Below are 22,039 nucleotides of genomic sequence, written 5' to 3'. Positions count from 1 at the left end.
ATCAAGTACAGAAACTGCTTAAAACTTATTTTATAAGAGAATGTACCTACATTTTTATTCACATCATCCATACGCTGTTAAGAAATCCGTTTTATTCACAGAGATTTATAATGCCAGAAAAACTGTGACACTTCATACATACGCACTACTACTACTACTACAATAAAGTACAGGGCGCCCAATATGTCTAACCCCAGAGCCTGTTACCACCAAGCTGATCTACGCACAAATTACCATTCCACAGAACTTATTCAACAACGCACGCTCTCTTTGCACCAACCTTCGATGGATTCTACTAAAATTTTAATTAAACTGAATTCCAGTAATAAATTACTCAATTAATGAAGCTTTGAACATTGATTGGATCCAACAAAATTCGCAACTTCAAGTTCTTAACGTTAAACTACCTTTCACAAATATGGCGTGTCAAAAATTTGCGCCCGACATGCATTAGTATAGTGTATAGTGTTTTTAGGGTCTAACGGCACCAGGGGTTTCCCCCATCTCCGCGTAATATACATTGTGGTGTGATACAGAACACTGTAGAGGCCAGAGGTTTAAAAGTGTATGGATATTGTAGTGTGTAATGTTTTGTACCGTTGTTCATCTGGTCTTTTAGCCGTTGGGTCTCAAATGAGACCCACCGTTGCCCACACTATACCTCGTGGAGGCAGACCAGGTACACCAGTATTTTAGAAATTTACTATTTACTCTGGCAGGTCCTGCCACCTAATTTCCTGGGATTTCAGTGGCTAGGACCTAAAAAAAAAAAGGGGGGGGGGAGAAACGCTAGAAATTGGGTCAGATCGAAAGAGATATAAGTTATACGGGTTATAGTTCATTTTTTATTATTTTTTTTATTTTTTAAATTTTTGTGTGGGGCTTGTGTAGTTTTGGCAAGGGTCAAACGGTAGTCGCAAGATAGCTAGAGAGGGAAGGGAGACTGAAGACTGGGGGGTGAAAGACAGAAATATGGAGTCAATAGTGAAGATAACCCCAAAAGTCGGCGGGGCAGGCCCATGCCTCACCAGGTGAAGATAGGGGATGGCAGGGGGGAGGGTACAGAGTAACCATCCCCTGCCAAGGGAAGGGAAAGAAAGTGAACCGAGTGAGGGTACCCGGTTCAGATCGCCTAATGATGTTTCGGCAGCAAACTGCATAATGTCTTTGTCAGGTCTTCGTACGCCATTCCTGGGACATGTCCCGTCCGTGTGAGTGGTCAAATCCAGATAATGACTCCAGTTTAAGCCAGCGGTCAGATCCAGGTTAAGTTAATGATTAATTTTTCAGATTGTAGCTGTTAGGTTTTTGTTTGGTTGACACATCTAAGGATCTTTATTATGGATGATGAGTGGTTAGTTTGCGGGAAAATTCCTGCTAAGGTTGTGGGTATGTTCTTCTTCTAGTAAAAAGATCCTGCGCAAACTGCGTTAAGGCTTTATAGTTGTCCTCGCTCTCCAGGAGATATTGTTCTTGGTTTATTGGTGAGGAACGTATTCTAGTTATTAAGAGGCAGCGGAGGTCTTCATATAGTTGGCAGTGGTGCATGAGGTGCTCCCACGTCTCTAGCTGTCCACAGTGGCAGAGAGGGGTGTCACTCAATCCGAAACTGGAGAGTTTTGCTCTTATTGCGCCATGTCCCGTGAGCAGGTAAGATGTCAGCAGACCCGGTGAAAACCAGTTTGGGCTTTTGGGAAACACTAGTTGATTATCCAGTATGAATCTTCGGGTGACTTCCCCTTTTGTCGAAGTCGTCCAGCGGGTTTGCCAGGCCTGCTGTAGGTGGGTGAGAAGGCGTTTTTTCTCTAGTTTACGATCGTTCGCCGGATCAGTTGTGTAGTCTAGGCAGGTGATTGATTTGCCTTTGGATAGTTGATAAAGCAACCCACAGCGGACGATCTCCAGGTCCAGGGGGAGAGCACCCAAGAGGACCTGGAGGGCGTGGGTGCTTACAGTACAGCAGGCTCTCGAGATTGTTAGTAGGACTGAACGTTGAATGGTCTCTAGCTTCCTTTTGTTAACTGCTGTTACCTCCTTGTGGAACCAGACACCTGATGCGTATGTTATTGCTGGTAAGAAGACTGCCTTATAGAAGAGGGCTAGGGTCCTTTTCTTAAGTCCCCAGTCGCGACGAGTGACTCTAGCTATTAGTGCGGAGTATTTTTTGATTTTGCTTCGGAGGTAAGTAAGATGGGGTGTGAATGACAGATTTTTATCCAGCAGAATACCAAGATATTTAAGTTCAGTGGAAAGCTTAATTGTTGTTTCCTGAATTCTTTATCTGGGGAGGCCTTCTGATATTGAGAGAACCTTTAAGTAGGATGGAGCAGGTTTTTGTTGGGGATATCTTTAGGTGGTTTTGGGTGGCCCAGTCTTGTAGGATATTTATAGCATGGTTTGCAGAGATCTCTAGTTGAGTTCTTGAGTCTGCCGCCAGCATCAGGATCAGGTCATCCGCATAGGCCTGCGATCGCACATTACCAAGGTCGAGGTTTAGAAAGCTGTCGAGCACCACGTTCCAGAGAAGTGGGCCAAGTACTGAGCCTTGTGGGCATCCTCTATAGAGACTGGTCGTGTGACTGAACAGTACGGAGCACTGACGGTTACTGTTCTGTTTGCAAGATGAGAACTAAGAAAAACTGTGCTCCCGGCATGCATTGTGGGAAGTAAGTAAGAAAAACTCTTTTTAACGCTGCTTTCTCTTCACGCGCACATTGAACCAACTGATGATGTTCGCACGAAACCGATGTTGGACTCTTGGTTCTTTTATGCTTTTTAATAATTCTGTTATGGTTTTCAGTTCTCAACGACGAACCCTTCGAAGAAGGTGCACTTTCGCCAGGAGATTCAGTGTTCCTAGTTTCATTCCTAAATTTCATTGCGATTCATTCTCACTTTTCATGCTCTTAACGGTAAGGTGGTAAGTTTTGTTTCTGCTATGGTGATCATATAATTTGTCAATAAAATTATATAAAAGAATCACAGTAAACTTCATTTTCTGTGGTAACGTTCTTTGACCTTTTCACACATGTTCACCACTTATTAGTACCGTTTAGAGGCTATAATAAAGGGCAAAGTAAATATTAGTTTTAAGCAAACACGGTAGTCTTCAAAGCGTTACTAAATAAATCCAAAATATACCGATTGTGAAATCTTGATTTATAAATACAAATTTATCTGAAGTCAGCAGTTGGCGATCAGAATTTTGCGCTCCAAGCGGAATTACATGGTCATAAAATCTTTACTTTTAAGGCCATATAAAATTGTTTCCAAATATGACATAATGTGTGTGTGTGTGTGCGTGTGCGCGCGCGCGCGCGTGCGCTGTTGCCGGCTTGCTGGCGCGGGGTTCTTTTGAATGGCTCCAAACCCTCTTTGGACATTCAGTACGTGACTGTTGAGGTTGGCCATGGTTCTTGCGCAGTTGTGGCCTACCTCCCCGTGGTGTAGACGGACACTGGGCAGGCTTTCCAGGTGATCGCCTGCCTGGTGACAAAACGGCCAGAAACAACTAAACAACACAACAACACATACACTGCACGAACATAACGTTACACACATTTCTGGCCTGTTACAGTGCTTTCTGTAACCATCACAGTGTACAAAGACGGAGTTGAACTTTCGTTCAGGTGCCGTCCTACATAAGATACTATACATGTCTACATAATTCGCCTGGACATTGTTAGAGATCATTGAGTCACCTACGATTCTCGCGGACTTCTGATGAAATCTGGAACGTCAAATATTTCTTCTTCCTTTTCTCTCTCACAATATATATCTACGTAAGGGGGATATATATACATACACATATATTATAACCCCGCTTATTTATTCTTTTGCCATTTAAAGAGAAAGTGTTTGTTCCGCGCGTCTGAAAACAGATGGAATCCAAAGACGAGCGAGTTCTTGTGCCTAATAACTTCCTCCGGGAAGGCATCCGTTCGTTCACATTTTATGTGTTCTTATTACTGTCCTATCGTTTTATATCTCGCGCCAATAAAAGCATCCCTTTCAGCTGCAAACACTGTCCTATCTGAACAAAACAAATCCATTACCTTCCTAATGGTTCACGCGTACCACTATCGCGGCCATATCTGACTTTCTCGTTTCCCCACGTGCGTGCGTGTCACTGATGGTATCATCACGAGACACGAGCCGGATGCCGATTATGTTAATCGGATGAAAGAGACAATTTTATTCGTGTCATTGCCTCTGTCCGTGTTGTTGGTGGACGCGGCAAGGTCAACGGTCCATCATTCAGCGATGAGAAATGAACGCAAAGAGCTTATGGAAGGCAGTCCTGAGATCCCTTGGGGATAAACGAGGGGGGGGGAGACCTTTGACGCCCATGGCGATGAATTACAAATATGACCAAAGACGTTCCACCATGAGCTGTCGATGATACGCAGTCTAGACGATTGTAGCTTGTCTAGTGTTTTCATTAGTCATCGATGTTCTGTCAAAAAAAAGAGAGGATTAGTGGTGATGATCGTGACATCTGACAGTCGCGAGCTTCTCTGTGTGTGTGTACGAAATTGCCTTCCTTCTGGTTATGCAAGAGTCGGTGGTCAGTGGTTGGTATCTATCATTGGAACAGATTTTTTTTCCCTCTATTTTTGTGGCAAGGCAACGGGGTCTGTGTTGTACAGGTCAAAAATCCTCAACATTCGCTTGAATCGAACTTGATGTACAAACCCTAGAAAACTTACCTCGATCATCCACGAACTTTGAGCAATTTCTTTCACCCTTCTTTAGTCAGGGGCCACAACATACAACCTGCAAAAAGTTAATTGAATTGCCTTTTTTAAAATACTGAAATGTGGTTCTAGAATTATATTTGTGTTAAAACCCGCAGGTACACTCATTTATTTTTTAATTTAGTGTTTGATATTCCTGCATTGTTCCTTCTAAAGTTAATATAAAAAAATATTTGAAGAGTAAAGAAATGCGGGAAAAGTATCGCTCGTGGAAACGCAAGGTCAATAACTTTTTTGATTTATTCAAGTATTAATTCTACTAAAAGTTTCGATGTAATGCAAAATACAGTTATTATTGTCCTGTATTTTAATCCTAATAAATTTAGTGATGGGGAAAGCAACTTTTGTACCCTCGCGCATCTTATATTGTGTATACTTTTCGTCACTGGTTGCTAAGGTCTGATAGCCTACCTGCTCACCACGAGACTCCAAAATCGAAACGTGAGTCTGGGAAGTGGTAAACACTAAATGAAACAGCAATATACCTCTCCAGTGCAGCAGTGCGTTTTTTTGAGGTAGTGCAATACCAAGGCAGCAACTAGTGGTAAAGTGCCTCCGCAATATGAGATCAGTGTACTAAGCAACAAACTTAGTTTGGTCAACGTACGCAAGAAACAGTTTTGGCCACTACTTGCGTACCATTCTACTCTTTGTATACAGGGTCTTTCGTAACACTTGGGCCGTAATTTTGAGGATCGATCCAGGACTTCATTGTTTTTAAGTCCTGGATCGACCCAGGACTTAAAAACAATGAAAAAAAAAAAAAATAATTTCATGTCAACATGTTTCCGATTCTGAACGATTATGGAGCTATAGCTGTTTGAAATTTACAAATGTGGCCTTGCAGTTTTCTTCACGTATTAGAATAAACAAACATGTACCTGGTATAAACATACATTTTGCTATGGACAAGTTGGGCTATTAGTATTTATTTTTTATTATTGAAAATCCCATAACCATTTTTTAAATTCAAACAGCCGTAGCTCTGTAACCGTTCGGAATTGGACACATGTTCATACAAACTTTAGTTGTTTCAGGTCCCGAATGAATCCCGAAAGTACGGCCCAAATTCGTATTCATCATTATTCTTGTCTCTGTCTCTCAGAAGTTGTCGCGCTGTTGGCTACCAGTGTAACAGAGCTCCGAACTAACCGTCAGCAACCACGTGACCCTTTGGCACATGCACGTTATCACGCTACAGGTGGACTGTAACAACCATTTGAAACAAGCACCGTGTGTCATTGGTACGAACAACATTATTCAACTTTCTAAGCGTGGGTGTGTTGTTGCAGACAGGTGGCAAAGGTTGATGCACACGTGCCGGATGTTTGGCCGCTTCGGCGCAATGACTGTAGCCGGGAGAGTTAAAAGTTTTGAAAAAAGCAATCCCAAAGACGCTGTTGATAACAACTATAAGTGTCGAGACATTTTACAGAGATATTCAATGATTTCTTCCTTCCTTCCTCAATCGGACATTGGGAACAAACATTATTCGTAACCCCCTGTCTAAGCAAAACAAACTTTGTTGTTGTCTTTATGAAGTCCAACAGGTAAGACGTCTCCGTAGTAGTGTCATTGATGTTACTCTGCATTTAAATCGGAATGACACGAAGACGGAATTTATGTCCATCTTCTGAAATGAAGCCACTTTGGCAGAAATTCCACACCTACAATTGTTTGTGCTGTCAGACGCCTTCTTTAATCCTGACTTGTTCCGTGGGCGTTACCTCATCGATAGTCTGTGGTGGGGTGTGTCTGTTTGTCGATTGTCTGTTGCGGTCACCAGAATCTAAATATTATTTAAGAAGTTAAGAACTCTTTAGGTTATCTTTGGCTAGTGTGCTCAAAAATTGCAAGCACCTACTTCTGTATCCAGCTCCAAAAAAAAACCGCCAGCAACCACGTGACCCTTTGGCACATGCACGTTATCACACTACAGGTGGACTGTAACAACCATTATAACATGCCTCCTTTAGCGAAAATAATTTGCCCTAAACGGGTCGTTTTATCATTGGATGTGTACGGTTCTATTCCTTTAAGCTGAACTATGGATAAAACCTAATAGGTAATTATCTGAAATTTCTCCACAGTTTCGTTACTTTTTATTTCTTCAAAGGCAAAAGTCACTTATTCGTTAACGGACGCATGCACTTCTGTCTCTCCCAATATCTACCCTTCTGCTTTCTGTTCCACATACCTGTTTTTCTCTGTTGCGTTCGTCTTTCTTTTTTGCGCATCTGTCATTCCCTCTGATGAACTGGGAATTTTTCTTTTCTATTCCTAAACACTTCAAGAGAGTTGATTCGTATTCCCAAAACGCAGTAAACACCTAATTATACACGTAGTAGGATCGCTACTAGACACCGCCCGTCGAACAAATGACAGGAGCAAGGTAAGTCTTTAGTCTAGACTGCCATTAAGGAGGAGCGGTCACGTATATACCTCAAGGAGTCCGCGCTCACGAGGGATTACGTAATGACACACATCTGAGACGCATTGTTTGCCGAGATTCTCGCTCCTTCTTTCTATCCCTCCACCCTGATCTCCACCCTCGAAGATACTATTAGTCATCCGAAACATTCTTGGCCTCATAGTGTGTTATTTTAATCTCGCCTGCAGGCAATGGAAATATCGGTTCGAGAGTAGGCTGTTGCACTAATGATTGAGGGAATTGGTAAAGTCTTCGTTAACATGCGGCTAAATCCTCACGTGACCTGGGAGTAGCTCATTGACAAGTGCTTATCTTGTTTTTTTTTTCCCTTTTAGACATGCCTACAGCTGAGCTTTCCGGCGTTGGAAATATGGAGAAGAATTCCTGGAGTCCTGATTTTTTTTTTTTTTTTTTAGGGCGTTTGTCAAAATCTCTCCTTGATTTCATTTGCTGTATTCGTATCGTTGTTAAGGCTCGTTAATTCTCATTTGTGATTCCTTCTGTCGCATCTGATGAGGCAAATGGAACCGCAAATGTTAACCAACGTCGACTTTGACATATGCTCAAAGTTCCAACAGTTTGGACAACGCGGCTCCGAAGTATTTCTTGTGCTGATGGAGACGAAACGTCATCACCCCACCACCTTGACAACAAATTCTAGACGCTGACATTTTTTTTTAAATAAATAAAAAAAAAAGTACCTAGAGGATGCTAATCAAATCATGACATCATCCAAACTTGCTACATCGAAGAAATTTATACTGTGGAATTTCTATGTCAAACCAAATAGTTGGAAAACTCTTTTTTTTTTTTACTTCGCACATTTACGCAATTCCCCAATCAATTTATCGCTTACAGTCGGGTTTTAGTAACCGTGATTCAAGTCCGCTTGCCTATTAAATACAGTGCCGTTCTTGTATTCTTTGTCTTGTGAACTTCTCTGACCTTATGTGGTCGTCCGAGATTATTATTTGATTTAGATGTCCTGATGGACTGGCATTAATCTCAAGGACGAATACTCCCCTGTTACTTCCTGTGTCATATTGATGAAAAATATTTTATTATAAAATCTGAAGAAATCCCCAGGAATCAATAATACTAGAGAAACTTTTCGCTGTAAGTCCCCCCCCTTTTTTTTCCTTGTAGCAGCCCAGTTCGGTTTTATTTTCTTTCCCAAAGTGTGATCTGCCCTGTATATTTGAATCACTGGTATTTCTTTAATTAAACTCGGTGAGAAAAGTTCTGCATGAATAATTGTTCATTTTAATCACGCTTACAAAGGATCCTATTATAAATTCTTCGCTAAAATTAGCAACGTGAAGAAATGTCTTTGATAACTGTTGATAAGGTGTTGACAAATGTGTACTCACCCGCTAGGCTTTTGCTGTAAATAAGAATGCCTTTGTTCTCAAAATATTTCAGTCGCAGGAAAAGCACACTTCAATTTCTGTCCTCCGTGACTCTTTCTGTTGAAGGCACAGAAGAGACACGGATACTGCGGAGATATAAGAGCTGATAGTGTAGTCTTTTGCCCGACATTTCTCTAGGGCTATTTCCTGTATACATGCAACTGTAGGGTATTCAGCTACTACCAATTTGGAATGGACTTCCCAGAGAAGTGTGCAGTCGTTGTTTGCCTAATGCTATCGGGTACGCATTCCACAAGAGCTGTTGGGGAAGCAAGCTTCAGGAGGAGTGGGGGGGGGGGAGAAAACTTCAGAGAACACTGATAATGGGCATTATCAATTTTGTAAAACTGAAAAACTATATTTAAATGATTAAATATTAAATGAACATGAAACATTGAGAGTATGTAGGTGTGTTGGTGTTATTAAATATCGACGATATTAAGGCAATGAAGCGTCGGTATATTGTGTCTGCAACTGCGTGTTCTTCGGTCTGCTTGTTGGATGAAAAACCCGAATTTCTGGAAGATAAACCCATGGAGGAACTATCTGCCAACACGGACTAACTGAACCACGGTGTGGAAAAGGGACGATAAAAGTTCCTGCTGTCGAGTTATCTCAGCGATAGAAATAATGAGATACCGAAAAAGATGATACTCCTTGCTCTAAGTTAAGACCTTAAGACCAAGACTCTGCAAGATTTTTAACACTATACTATGACTTATTTTTGTGTGGCTGTGTAAAGGGTATGTCGTTTGAGTCATCACCGCCAAGAGATGCACACTGAACTGTGAGTCAGTGGCATCAGTTACCACAGACATATACTGACTGTGGTCTGGGAAGAAATGGAGTATTGACTCAACATCTGCTATCTAACTTGTGGGCTCGTATTGAGGATTTGTGTAAGGGTCGAATTTAGGTTGTCGGTGGCAGCAATAGATGGGTTTTGTTTTCAAGGGTGCAACGGTTTTCATTTGTCCTTCCAGTCATTTTTCTACCTCCTAGAAGTGTCCTTTCTCCTCCCCACAATAGACAAGGAACTTTCACAGATCTTTGTCCATCTGTGTCTGTGTGTTCTAAAAATAATAAATATCAATATTCATTTCTATGATTTTTTTTTTTTTTTGAAATTGTTTAGATCTTTTCGGATCACCACATAGAGAGGTAATAAAAATAAATCTGTAGAGCATTTCTCAACCTATGGTCCTGGGGCCTCGTAGAGATGATTCAAGGGTCCGCGACTAATATTTAAAATTTCTTATTAATATTTAAAAACTAAAATTAATCTTAAAAAAAAAACAAAAAAACATTAGATATAACTTTATGCCTTTCCTCCCAAGAGTGGTATATAAGTATCCCATGAGCAAAAGTCATGGATACTTGTAGTCATGAACAAAACATGTATTTATTCAAAGAACTTACGGTAATCAATAAATAACCTGTGGCAGTCATTACGGCTTGGAGTTGATATACTTATGGCCGTAATGACCTTCAAAATGGTGCTGTGGTAATTTATCTACTAATTTTTAGTATAAAGCTATGGCATTGTGTTCCACTTCTTTAAGGCATTCGTAAATTCCTAATGAAGTTTAGGAGCTTACGAACGCAGAAAAAAAAAGTTCTATTTATAATCCCGTATTATCAGCTGTTTACAAGTTAACTTCAACAATAAATACAGCCATTAATCATATTTAACAAACACACGAGCTTGAGCAACAGTTCACTCAAACGCATGTACTTCTGCACTCACTTTTCTACTTGACCATTCGGTTACGACGGGCATTGGGCCTTACTCTAATTCTGCTTTTCAGTTCATCTCAAAAATGTTCAGTTAAGTTGAGGGCGGGACTCTGGACTCTCAACTGCAATTTTCCGATGCTATTCTTTTCAAACTATGCGTGCACAATTCTTGTTTTGTAAGACATGGAGTTTTGAATTGAAAGGCATAAGGGCCGCTTTCACAAGATTTCAAAAGTGTCGAGCACACAGAATTGTCCAGAGCATCAAACAGGTACGGAGCCTTTGTGGTTCACTCATTGCAACCAGTAGACCTAGTTGATATCGCCAGAAACACCCCTAGACCATGACACCTCCTCCTCCCGATTTCCCAATATCCCACCTAAACTGCAATGAACTTCTGGAAGCCCCGCCCATAAATAATATATCCAAGCATCCTCCATAACCAAACACATCCATCAGACTGGAAGAGATTACAGTGACTAATCGCTCCTAATTTCCTGTACTCAAATGGGGTGTCCCACGACTTTTGGTAGGGTAATATATGCAGACTTTTTAAGTAACTCAGATTTTAGTGACCTAAGGATTACTCACATCTCTAACCTTAACAAAATTGTTGCTATATTTGTTTATCCAATACATAATAAGAAACTATTGGGTCATTATTCGGGACATCCTGAAGTACTCGCGATAGGTAATCCAAGAACATCAAACATCTAGGTAATCCAAGAACCACAGTTTGATGTGGATTGTTGGATATGATTTATGGGTGAACTTCTAGAAGTTTACTGCAGTTTAAGTGGGATATGATATTAAAAAGGTGAAAAACGCTGTACCCTGTTACAACGTTCTGTAAATGTGTGATTTTTATGACGTCCTTGTACACACCAGAACCTGAAATACCGATTGATTGTAAATCTAGCTGGCAGTCAGTACTTAAATTTCAATGAATGATGACAAGTCTTAAGTTTTATGGGCCTTCTGTTATGTTTGGGTTGAAATTGGCTCTGTCTTAAGCTGTTTATAACTAAGGAATTAGAAAGGTGTTTAATCCTCGAATTCTTCTGCAGATACACAAGCAAGGCTGTATTTATGGAGAGGGGATCATCTTGATCCAAGGTGACAGCTTGTTGAACAAAGCGGGTAGGATTCCATTACTTTTACTTGAAGATCTAATAAGATAAGCTTCCTGTGGACGTCTCATTTAAAGACATGCTAGTGATCCTTGTGTATTCCCCCTTCGCCAGGCAACTGTAGCCATTTCTAAAACTACTGCTCTATAATTAAACTGACCGGTGGTGTCAATAAATCTTTGTTCCTATGCGATTTCAGTGACTTTCATGTAGTCTCAACAGAAACAATGCAGTGTTTAGAGCTCTCAAGCATGACTAATTAAAATAATCCCAAAACCAGGAAAACCACCAGGTGATCCTAAATCATACAGGCTTATCGCTTTATTATCCCACTTAGGCAAGTTACTAAAAAAACTCATGGCATACACATGTAATCAACTTCTTTTGGAAAGTAAGCTATCTTCCACTCTTCAGTATGAATTTAAGCCTGGTTCTAGTTGTGAAGATGCACTTTTTGAATTGAAAAAGTTAATTGAAAGCTCTACTTACAAATATACACTGGCAGTTTTCATTGATTTTGAAGGCGCCTTCGACAATGTTTGGTCGGAGAGTGTCCTACAGCTCCTTAGAATCGCTCGTTGTTCTAGACATCTCTTCCTTCTGTTCAAAAGTTACTTTGCTGAACGTACTGTCTACATCCAAACCAAACATCAGTCTGTATCTAAAGTTGTTTCTCGAGGGTGTCCCCAGGGTTCGATTCTTGACCCCCTTGTGTGGAACCTCGTCCTTGATGATTGGCTTTCTTCTCCCTCCGACTCGGCCGATGCGCAAATGATTGCCTTTGCCGATGATTTCCCCATCTTAGTACATGGTAACCCCAGGTCCCATTGGAACAACGGGCTAATTCTGTACTGGATAACTTGCTGGATTGGAATCTGAAAAATAAATTAAGAGTGTCACCATCTAAAACCAAGATGATGATATTTCACGGAAAACTAGTCCATAATAGCCTCAGGTTGTTAAGTTTAATGGAGTATCTCTGCCACTTGTTACCACTCATAAGCATCTTGGTATTATTTTTGATGAAAAATTGTCATTCTTACCACACATCCAGAACCTTTCCAAAAATGAACTTTTACGGCCATGTTATTCAAAATCTCTTGGGAGGACTGGGGCTTAAAAAAGGGAACCCTCAGAATTCTATACTACACAGTGTTTATTCCAATCGTTACATATGCAGCCAGCATATGGTTTCACAGAACCAAACTTATTACAGTTCAAACCAAACTAGACAGTGTCCAACGGATCTTTTTGTTAGCTCTCCTGAGAACTTAAAGAACAGTTTCAATTGCATCTTTGCAAGTTGCCACAGGCTTATTACTTCTGGATCTGTATCTTGCGTACAAAGGCTCTGCTTACTATATTCGTAAAAGATATCCTCTAACTTTTTTTCTATTTGACCTTTGATCCCACTGCCGATCCAAAGAATGAAAAAGCGAAATGTTGGACTGAGCTTCATAAAAGATGGCAAGCGAAATGAAATTCCTCGACGAAAGGAGCAGTGACCAGATGTTTAATACCCGATATTAAATTCATACCTCAAGACAAAAAGTAATCAGCCTTGTTACATCTTACGTTCTAACTGGCCACGGTTCTTCAACTCAATCTAGCTACGTCAGATACCTGTTTCTGCGGCGCCTCTGTAGGCTGGAATCATGTCTTATTCTTTTTCCCAGGTTACCAAGATTTAAGACAAACATTATCTAGTGCAGTACATATATATTTTTTTCCCTCCTGGAAATGAAAGATATCTTGTTGCAAACCAAAACGCGGATTACTCAGTTGACTTCTGTACTCAACAAAACTACTTTTAAGACCTTCCCGTCTTGAAGTTCAGCGTCATTATTTCCCTAGGATAGTGTTAACCTTTATTACATGTCTCTTTTTCCCCCTTAATTATTTTTTTTAATAATTATTATTTTAACATTTTATCTAATTAAATTTATTACTATTGTTATTATTATTATTATTTTTTTTTTGAAACGTATGATATTCTGTCCATTAAATTTTTTTTTTAATTGTTAATTATGCCAAGTTTATTTGGGAACTTTTTTTTTTTTTTTTTTTTTTAATACTAGCCCCTTCTGGAACAGGATTCGCTGGTCTCCAGTTTACTAGAGACGGGATTTTCACTTGCTTGTACCCAGATCTGCTGGCATCCACTGCTATTACACTTTCTCCAGTGAATGCCTTATTCTTTGTAGTATTCACCACCGTACGTGATTATAGGACACTGCTGCACCCATATTACTTGTACTTCTTATGCCAAGTTCATTTGGAAATATTAAATCTAGTTTAGTACGTGTATAGTCGGGCCCTCCTCCTCGTGGCATGGACGGGTACTGGGAAGCGGCATTCCAGGTGATCGCTGCTTCCTGGTAGCAAAGTGGCCAGAAACAACTAAACAATACACACACTACGCAAACATAGCACTACACTCATTTCTTGCCATTGTGCAAAGTTTTGTATATCATCACAGAGAACCATGGCGGAGATGAACTAACTTTTAGGGACCTTTACGTAAGACAAAACACATATCCACATATGACGACTTGTCTCCCCATTATAATGGACTAGTTGAAACGGAAGAGCTTTTGGCAGAAGCAAACCACTCTCTCTACATCTCCTATTCATAATTTTTTTTTGTAAAAGTCAGTTTTAATAGACCTTTCACAAAAGACCAAGATGCTTGAATTACATAATTCTTCTAACGAGAGTGCAAGTACAAAACTTTGAAACCTTCACAAAATTTCTGGGCGGCTCTTTACGTTTTAGAACTCCAGCGGGTATAATGAGACCGGTTGGCATTCGGTGTATTTTAAAGAGTGTTCTACAGAAAACGCTCATTCATTTGGCTGTTTAACACAGCATTAAAACTGATTCTTTGCGTGCAGCCAAACTTGTATCCCATTTACAATTTACTGTAGGATGTAGTGTAGGATGGACGCCCACAAGGAAGTCGTTTCTACATTTAGCTCTGAATTCACCGCTTGTAAAATATAGATTGTTGTGTGGTTTCTGAAACCCTTTGGCATAATACAGTTTCTCTCTCTCTCTCTCTCTCTCTCTCTCTCTCTCTCTCTCTCTCTCTCTCTCTCTAAAAATCAACATTTATCAGTGGTATTCGGCTGTACAGATGTTGCTTCCAAATACGTTGAGGGTTAGCGCGAGTGGGTTTATTTCCTGACCTTGGCTTTGATCCGAAGTATTCCTGATTGTGATAAAAAGGCCTTTTTTCCTCGCAATGATCATCGATGATAAGCCATGGAGAAGTTAACGCGCTTGACAACTTGTTTCTGTACTTGTTCCTAGAATTAGAACAGTTCCTAAGCGTGATTGCCAAGTATTTTTTTTTAAAGACCGGCAAAAAATAGACAGCCAGGTCAGCAAGCAGTTCTTTTTATTACTTCACACCACTGGAAGCTGACAGTTTTGTAGGATAGAGTTGTCGTCATGGTGACACAGGCTGGTGGCATTGATGAAGCTTCACAGAAACGAATTTACTGAGAAGCGAAAATTATGTAGGAAACTGTGCGTGTGTCAGTAAAGGGATCGCAGCGCAGGCTCACCCACTCGATGGGGATACAGTATTTACCTACTTCATATTTCGGTTCTTAAATACGCCACTGCAATTCTAAGAAGGCTCCAGGAAAGGCAATATTCTCAAGAAGTCTTTCTAACTGCGAGCTATTAATGAGAAATGAGACGAGTGTTTTGCTGTTATTGAACTTTCTAAACTCCTTAGAAGTTACGGATTTATTTTTGTTTGTTTTTTTGCCACAAGCGAGAACCGGCAATTTTTTATATGTGGTTGCTTCCATTTGCTAAGGGGATGCAAGATGGTAAAGAAGGAAGCAAGCATAAATTACGGTAGGCTAACTTAGGTCAAGAACGTGTCTGATTGTGAAGTGTATTCGTTAGCTGTTTTGTATTAATGTTCACCGCACCCATCACCTTCATCAGCATTCTGATACAAGCGGAAAGGGAATAATTACTATAATGATTGTCGTGGTCCTTCAGTTTTTGTTCAAAGCTACGAAGTATGGAACAGAGGCATGGCCTGAGGTGCGAATAAGCCGATGGATGCATGTGTGTGCGTAAGTGGGCCTTGCTTATCATATTATGCACGTACATCGAGTCAAGGGACATATCTTAAGAGGTACAACGCCACTCGGTCTAGATATGTAATTTAAGCGTGGGGAAGGGACGTTAATATTTATGATTCGCACATCGCCATTTGTCTGTGTAGATCGTAAGTGGACGAGTCTTTAAATGCCCGTCATTTAATGAAATCTGATTATGATAGCGGAGGTGATATCTTTTAAATGAAATCTGGTATTTTTGGAGCAAATAACTTACTTCCACGTGATCTAAATACTGTGCAGAGAAAGCCCAAAAAATGTAGGTTCTCAGTGATGTTTAATTTTGTTAAATCGTGAGAGGTACACGTTCTTGAGGGATGATCCCTGCCCTAACTGAATAGTTAAGATCGTCATTAGCTGCCCCCTCGTAATTAGCTCCCCCCTCGATATACTATGTATATCGAGGGGGGAGCTAATGACGATTGTACGCATTGTACACTCAAAATTATAAAAATGTGCGTTGTAAGGATGAGACATATTTTAACTCTCTGATGCTTGAAGGTCTAGCGATTAGCACACTGGTTATGTCCACTTTTTTTCTACACCATGTGACCAAGAAATTGGCATATATAAATCATTACTGAAACCACAAGTTTCTTGAGACCAGTGTGCCAATCTTTACATTCCAATTAGTCAGTTCTTGAGCGTTTCTAAATCCTTGATGGACAACAAGAATAGCTTATCAACCATCTTTTTGGAGAACTTAATGGGAATCTCGACTATAGCCTTAGGCCCACCTTTCCTATTTCGAAAGATGTATTCATTAACTCTGCTAAGACACTGATGTACATCGGTTAGCCCCCATAGTTCAGTTCCTTGGACGAACAAATTGCTTTGTTGAGAGTGCGCGAATTATTTTATTGGAAAATATTTTTTTCCACATGCTGGTGATGAAACAGTTTCCCACTTCATAAGCTAGAGTGGTATAATTTCTAGCTTCTGTGAATTGACGATACTCATTCGGAATATATATTTTTGAAAAATTAATACATTTTCAAATTTAATAAAATTTCAAATATTTTTCAATATATTTGAAATACCCTTCGCTTGAGTTTGGCTAACTACAGCCTCTATTGAAGAGGCTTAAAGACTTCTCCAGTTACCGACTGGGATCGAACCCGGACCATTCCAAACGACCAGCTAGTATCATGCCGACTAAACTACCACCGAGGACAATCCTGTAACTACAATATGATTTTTATTTAGTTGAACTGAAGAAAGGCAGAAATATTTCTCACTATAATGTATGAAAAATATACAAATAACTTAAAAATATATAAATTCTAAAATTAAACTAGTCATCTGCGTAATTTCCAAAGAAACCATACACAATAAATATTTCAACCCTAAAGAAATGAAGAGACTGGTTTGACAGCTGGAAGTAACCCAAGTTTTCCGATGACGAACATTTCATTACACGCGCCATGAAGCATAAGGATGTCAAGAAACTCGCTGCGGTAATACAGGAATGGCCCAGTTTTGTGAATGTAAGAAACCCCATTCAAGATACTTGTGGGTGCATTGGAAATAAAACAAAATTTACCGCGTCCTATCGATGGTAGGATATGGGATTCGTTTCGACACACGAAACGGATAAAAGAGATTTGAGTTCTCTCGATACGATCAATCGGCTATTTATGGCTTGGAAACCAGACAATGTCCACACAGTCAACTGAAGACAACGCAAGATGTTTGTACAACGCTAAAATGATCTTATCTGACCTAAAATCACACGAGAACATTTTGCCCTTAGCTATCAGTGGAAATGCACGCGAGAACATGGAATCAATGCTGGCAAAAAAGTGAAAACGAACATAGAAATAGATATTCGGGTCAATAAAAAAATAGACAAGCTAACAAAACGAGGATTAGAACTTTCAAATCTTGAGGATAAATTAGGATGCCTATTATTCCGAAACAGTAACAGAATGTGGGTGAGGAAAATGACGCTGCGCAGACTGATTTGTAGCTCTAAACTGAGGAGGAGGGAGGTCTTTTCGATGTTCTGGGACTTTTAAAGGGATTACAAGATATAAAATAAAACATCCAGTCGAGCAGAACGCTAAGAAAAATGTAAGAATGAAGTCAGTGTAATTAAAACGAAAAATATTGCTGAACGATAGGGTTACGATTATGATAAGGGACACAAATATGAAACATTTTTTTAAAATTCAATAATTTAAAGAAGGGAGGGGAGTCTGAAACGAGCGTAATCCGTTCGAAAAAGTAAAGAAAGTCTCGGGAAGTGTTTCATCGTTTTTCATCCAGAAAAAATCTAGAGAAACAAATCATAAAATACATGCAAGCTATATACGCGATATACTGGCTCCTTCTGGCCTCAGTTGCCTTGGTTCAGTTTCAGCACATCCAGACTAACCCCTGTCTAAGCTATATTGTTATATTTTTATTCGTTGATTATCCGAGGTCTCTTTTGGCAGAAGAAAAAAAAAGACTTCAGACATCCCACAGAAAGAAATATAGATGTAAAAAAATTGGGAATTAGTAATAACTCAGCTGCACTACGACGTCCTGTTAATCTGCCCCTGTAATCATTAAATTAGTCTGTGATTTAATAGGGACACTGGAACCAAAAATGTTATTAAAAGCATTTCGTTGATGCAATTCTCCAACACGCTTTACAAAATGTGTCGGATACAAGTTACCATTCACAGATTCATCAAAAAAGCATGAACCTGTAATCCTGATGAATGTCTGACAACGGAGAGAGAGATAGAGAATGGGTAGGGCAGGCCAGCTAAAACCGCAGATGCATTCTCATTTCCTGTGCATGTTCCAGGAAACAAAAACAGTCATTACTGCAGAACAACCTCATTCACTGATGTGTATTATGTACATAAATCGCGTGTGTTTTTTAGTTTGCCTGTTTTTCTGGAAAACTCCTCTTTCCAGGGAGTGGAAACCTGGCTGTCCGTCCCTGAGACAGATTAACTCAGCCACAAAGTAAAAAAAAAAAAAAAAAAGCAAGCCCATAAAAGTCCCTCGTCTCACTGAAGAGATTCGAACCAGTGCCTTTCCCACGCGGTGTGGGGTGGACAGTGATTGTAACCACTGTGCTACTGCCAGTATGGATGTTCGAGAATGTCCATAGCGATGCTTATCTACAATGCTTCCAGTATTCTTAAATTGTAATGAACTCCAAACAGCTTTAGCTTTCGGGAACAGCGCCAATAGAATTCGTCACAGGTCCCCCGCTGTTTTCTGGCAGCACGGGCTGTAATACTAGCTGAGCTTTCTCTTGCATTGTATACTGACATTCTATTTCCAAATAATCCGTACCGGACGAGTGACACAACGAATACTCCGTGATCAAACCACGACAGCTAACACAACCGAACTAGACAAGATCTCACAACAAGCCACTGCTAACACCAAGAACCGTTGCTGTCACTGCATTCTCCTATAGTGGTTGTTCAGAATAACAAAGAATGTTTAATTTTCCTATGGCAGTGGACTTCGACTTTGTAGAATCCAGTTTTTTTTTTTTTTTTTTTTTTGTCTGCTAAATACGTCATTATTAGAACAGACTTTCCATTTATGGAATCATCATCCAGCATCGAATACGTGCAAGCGAGAAATTGAAAAACAATGAATAATAATCCTAACTGGTGTCTATCCAGCTGAACTATAACTAGTCTAGGGGCGAATCAATATAGTGAAAAATTCGCTGAAGAAACATTATCAGATTAACAGTTGTTTCCTACTTCTACGCAGATATTTTATTTGTGTTTCCCGTCATCTTTAAAAAGAAGGGGCAGGGGCAAAGAGGTTCATGTTAATAGACTTTAAATTCAGTCATTACTTGGTACAGTTACACTGGACCAAAGTGTGTTATGTCCCGTAAATTTTCACGGTGTCACTCCAAACGATGTTTTCTTTCAACCTCTCACCTCCACTTCGTAATATTCCCAAGAGTTCCGAGAAGCTTGGCTATCACTGCAAGAAAAGTCCTTCCACATGAGATTAAGCAATTGCATCCATGTTTACAAACAGGCACCAGACTGCCTGTTTGTTACCCGGTAATTGCCACTCTGCGGAGTAAGTATCCATTAGAGTCATGAGTTGTGTCGTTTTAATCTGTGCCACGACTTACCAGGCGGTTCAAGTCATCGTACTTAAGCTAATTATCTCTAAGAGACGACAGCTATTAGGACCTTGATCTTTACCACAACTGCAGAGTAACCATAATCGTTCTTTAGAGCTGCACTTTTATTACTGGCATCGCCATTAAAATCTCAACGATTATATATCTGAATATGTATATATAACATTTCTGTCCCTCCTGTTTATCCTCTCCCTCCCCATCTTGTATTTTGTACATTCACTACTGGTGTAAAATCAGTAACTGTAGAAGTAGAATAACAATTACGAAACTTGCCAACTCAGCAGTTAGTACTGATTTTTCTATTAATCTCTCAGTTAGTATTTATTCAATACTATAAAAATATTGAAAAAAAATCTAAAATAAATATTCGTCACAAAGCAATTTGTGATAATAAATGCTATATTTTATCTTATTTTTCTAAACTTAAAAATATTTAAAAATAATCAAATTCAGATTAGGGGACGCTTTAGCCTCGACACGGGATGCATCTTTGGTTTAATATTAAATAAAATAAAAAGCGATTCACTAAAGAGCCTTATGAGAGCATCTTCGTATTCAGGAGAGGACTCTGGGGACTGGAGATGCGCAAATGTATCCCAAATTCACAAAGGGGGAATCAAAAAGAGACGCGAGTAATTGCAGACCTGTTTGTTAATTTGACTTCTATCCCAGGGGAACATAATGGAGTTAAGGGCTAGTTGCTTCAATGGATAAAGGGATGGTTGAGTGGAAGATGACAGAGAGTGATAATCAATGGACATTGCTCTTCGTGGACTAATGTTATTAGTGGAGTTCCCTAGGGCTGGTTTTGGGTCCATTGTTGTTTTCTATATTTATTAATGATACTGATGATATAATAGGCTTAATATCTGTTTGCAGTGATACAAAGGTTGGCAGGGTGGTTAATGATCGTAATGGGGATATGGTACTGCAGTAAGATCTTGATAAATTAGGTAGATAGGTTGGGAAGTGATAATTGAAGTTTAAAATTGACAAGTGCAAGGTACTAGTACATATGGGTAGTAGCAATCCCAGATTATCTAACCAATTGTGAGGTATACACTCAGGTTACTGGAAAACGAAAAACACCTGGAGGTAATTGTACAGGCAGATATTGAAATTCTTTGACAGTGCAGACAGGTTGCCAGGACAGCTTTTGGGATTTTGTCTATGATATACAGGAACTTTGCTCGCAGGGATAAGGAGGTGATTATGCCATTCTGTAAGCCAATAGTTAGGCTGCACCTTGAGTACTGCGTACAGGTCTGTAGGGCTCAGTTTACGAAGGATGTTGATCTGCTGGTATGTGTGCAATGAGATTGGTGAGAGGAACAAAGGGGTGATCTTACAATGGAAGGCTTCGGTTCTGCAAATTGCAACGTCTGCAGACTAGGCACCTGCGAGGTCATTTGATTGAAGTGTTTAAGACTCAATGGATGGAACAAGCATCAATGCTGATGGAATTCTTCCTCTTGCTAAGACTGCACCCATTGGGGGGGGGTCATAAATTCAAATGAAAGAAGGATAGTTGCAGGATAGATGTACTGAAGTTTGCTTTCCGCCAGCGGGCGGTTGTTGTGTAAGCGGGTAGTTTGAATAAATTCAAGGAAGAACTAGACAAAATGTTGGAAGGGACAAACAGGTGATGTTGGAAGTTCTTTTTTTTTTTTTTTTTTTTTTTGGCTGATACTGTTTGCTTTCTTGCATTATTTGCCACTATTAAAGAATACAATTTTTTTAAAAAACTTGATCTCGGCAAAGAAAAAGTAGCTGGATACTTCTAATTTAAATTGAACCTTACCGGGGTAGTATGATATTCTGTCAGTAAGAATCTAGCAGTCCAAAGACAAAATATTTAAGTAATAATATATAACTTCGTTGTATTAATCGTAACAAAATAAAACTTTAAACACTGAATATAAACAAGATATTTCTGATGTTCTCGCCAGTCGCAATGAAATATATCAAAAATGCAAGTGAAAGATGTAAATATGTGTGCAGAATTTTTTTTTTTATTAAGCTACAACATAAAATTGATGGACGAAGAGATTAAATCCGACTTAAAATTAAAAAAAAGAAACTTTGTTTTTCCCGTAATGGATATGTTTACGTCCTCGCAAATATAAGAGTGGTTCAAGTCCACGTGTAGCCATTCACCTACTGACTCTAAGAAATCATCGAACCAAGACAACTGGGACAACACGTTCAATAACATCATTCTTTCTTTCTCTCTGCCGTGACGCCCCCAAACAAATCATAAATCAGCCCGCCATCTGGTTTGTTTTCACGTAATTCGATAGCAATGGAACG

At 39.7% G+C, this 22,039-nt stretch overlaps 1 protein-coding gene across 3 annotated transcripts in view; it reads left to right on the top strand.

The window, feature by feature from the left end:
• The window catches only part of LOC150080713 (rho guanine nucleotide exchange factor 17-like), a 394,606-nt gene that overhangs the window by 27,710 nt on the left and 344,857 nt on the right, over positions 1–22,039 (top strand). The gene's annotated exons all lie outside the window — the stretch shown is intronic.

Source organism: Mastigoproctus giganteus, chromosome 9 (genome assembly GCF_048544385.1).
Source record: "Mastigoproctus giganteus isolate SK-2022 chromosome 9, ASM4854438v1, whole genome shotgun sequence".
In the NCBI taxonomy this organism is placed as follows: Eukaryota; Metazoa; Arthropoda; class Arachnida; order Uropygi; family Thelyphonidae; genus Mastigoproctus; species Mastigoproctus giganteus.
The sequence above is the reverse complement of the archived record's forward strand: the minus strand, read 5'-3'. Positions and strand labels throughout refer to the sequence as shown.